This window comes from Schistocerca americana, chromosome 2 (genome assembly GCF_021461395.2).
Source record: "Schistocerca americana isolate TAMUIC-IGC-003095 chromosome 2, iqSchAmer2.1, whole genome shotgun sequence".
Lineage (NCBI taxonomy): Eukaryota > Metazoa > Arthropoda > Insecta > Orthoptera > Acrididae > Schistocerca > Schistocerca americana.
The window spans coordinates 1,082,785,854-1,082,788,745 of NC_060120.1; the positions used below are offsets into that span (position 1 = coordinate 1,082,785,854).

The window sequence follows — 2,892 nt, forward strand, 5'->3', positions numbered from 1 at the left end:
AGACAGAGGAGTTCCAGAGAATACCAGGAACAGGTTGGGGCCTGGTACTTGTCTCTTGTAGCTGCCCTTGAGTACTAGTGAATTACTGTAGAGTGCTGATGACTGGTTTTGGAAAAGCGCTGATAAGTTCCAAGCCAATTCGTATACACACACAAGAAGGTAGCATAAATATTCGGGGAACGAATACGAGCAGGAAAAGATATGGACAATATTAGTGTTATGTACCTTCTGCTATGCACTTTAATCTGGCTTCCTAACATGGCATTTTGTTGTAAATGTACAATTATCCAGTAACATCTAACTTTTGGTTATGCAATATCTGATTCATAGAAATGAGATTGAGTAATCATCTATAAACGCCAGGTCCCGGGTGTTTCCACACTCGCATAACCTGTACTTAGTTGCCACTCTGTGTTATCTCTTCATACGTCCACCACTGCGGAAAATAATTTTTCAATGCACTATGTGCAATGAGAGGCGGCGATGCGACATCGCCCTGAACAGAAAAAACATGCAAAACGAAATTACACGCTCATGTATGTTTCACAGCTGAATGAGAATGGTTCCACTGCGCAAAAAATAAAACAGACTAAATAAAAATGCATGCGCCACACCGGATATTGCAGCATAAGGACAATCCACTTCTCAAATACGGCAGGGGTGTCCAGGTTAGCGAAATAAATCAAATAAATTAAATTTTAATTTCACTCTGTCTCTGGAGCTAATTTCGATGGATATCGATACTGGTATTATCCGCTGTCGGTACTGTAGGGACCCACATGAGCTGCCAGCCGCGTACAATATCGAAACTCGGCGATCAGCACGCAGATAACTGTCTGCGCAGGCCGTGAAATCAGATTATTTGTATGTCACTCAAATACAGATCATAGATTATCGCGTTGAGTAAATAAACAATCATTTAGCTGAAAAGAGAAAAAAATGCATACGGCACAGCCTCATAGAAACATGAAAAGTGAGTACATTTACTGACCTGCCATACAGACAATATTTATTTTGACCTTGACAGTCTCCAGTACGGGAAATCATCTTAAATCACCTCGGCGTAGAAGGCGTACTGAGCGTGTCGTCACACAGCTCAAAACGAATGCATTAGATTTTCTGAAATCCTGATTGAAAATGAGTGCGTCATCCGCAGTCACACCTAGAACCCTGCCCATCGCGGCCGTACTCTTAGCGGCAGAATTTTTAAATTTACTGTAGTGTATAACTGTGACAATCACACTATCAGATTATTGTCTATACATAGTCATTGACGGTAGTTTCGACAAAATTGTGCTTGGTCTTTTACGTGAGAATGTTACTCTAAGAACATATGGTGTTGCGCTTCAAATCTTCGAGTAACTGCTTACTGGCGGTAAAATTTTTTCCTTATTTAAATGATCATTCTGGGGTCTGGACTGCTTTTACTATTCCTTTTCTTATAGTTTCGTGTTACGAGGAAACCTTCTGTTACGCTACACAGCGTTCGAATCAAAGGAAATGCCGTTTGCAGGTATACAGTTGTGGATACTGACGAGAAAGAAAGGAATCATTCTAGATATATAGCCCAAGTCTCATAGAAGTAAATCAAAAATATGCGCATTTTAGCCGGTTAACGCCCTGTAGATTATAAAGAATCGCTACACGCTATATATATATATATATATGTGTGTGTGTGTGTGTGTGTGTGTGTGTGTGTGTGTGTGTGTGTGTGTGTGTGTGCGTGTGTGCGTGTGTGTGCGTGTGCGCGCGATCGCGCGCCCGCGCGCGTCGTAAATTGGTTCCGAAGCTGTTATACTGAGGACAGTGTGTGGCTGTAAATGGTGTGACGGGAAGAAGATTTGCCACTAACTAAAGGTACAGCAGGATGGGAGCAATTGTGAACAGTTTAGTGGTAGGACAATTCTTATCAGAATCGACGGCAAAGTAAGTTCAACAGCAATACTTGAGCTATACATGCTGACATCACAAGCAGCATATGATATGACAGAAGACGTATAGGAGCACTCCGTCATCAGGCCACAAGTGGCCCATCGGGACCATCCGATAGCCGAGTCATCCTCAGTTGAGGATGCGGATAAGAGGGGCGTGTGGTCAGCACACCGGTCTCCCGGTCGTTACGATGGTTTTCTTTGACCAGAGCCGCTAATGTTCGGTCGAGTAGCTCCTCAATTAGCATCACGAGGCTGAGTGCACCCCGAAAAATGGCAACAGCACATGGCGGCCCGGATGGTGACCCATCCAAGTACAGGCCACGCCCGACAGCGCTTAACTGCGGTGATCTGACGGGAACCAGTGTATCCACTGCGGCAAGGCAGTTGCCAGACGTATATGAGGGTAGTGTGTAATTCAATGCGAAAAAATGTGAATGTCGTATAGCGTTGCCGGCTGGGAGATCCCGCGGTGTGGGTTCAGCCGCCTGTGCGAAAGGTTGCCATCCGCGTATACGGGGCCCTTTCCTTGCAGATACGTGAGAGATGTGACGTACATGTATTTGTGGAGTGCTGCTAAGTGTAGTGGATGCGTGTGTGGTGTAGCGTTATCTTTAAAATCGTGTGGTGATGATGGTGATGAGACAAGAAAAAGGGTGAAACGCAGTGCGAGTAGTAGTCCTCTCTTCTCGAATAGTACCAAAGAGACCGCCGAATTTGAGGTCCCCATCAGATAAACGGATCACCACCAACAGTGTCGCAGCTCTCACTTCATCAGACACAGAGGACAGGTTTGGAATTTAATCCACGACATTGGTGCAAAAGCTAGTGATCAGCAGTTCTGAGCCGCCACCTCTCCCCCACTTGCCAGCCAAATACTGGCAGCCAAAACTTTGTCGTCCACCAGGATTCGAACCGGATTATCATTCCCAGTCGATCACCACCGCAAAGGTGTGCGTTA

General features: G+C 45.1%; 1 pseudogene; it reads right to left on the reverse strand.

The window, feature by feature from the left end:
- Positions 1-2,205: 2,205 nt before the first annotated feature.
- LOC124597597 lies at positions 2,206-2,323 on the reverse strand (annotated as a pseudogene).
- Between the last annotated feature and the right edge of the window lie 569 nt (positions 2,324-2,892).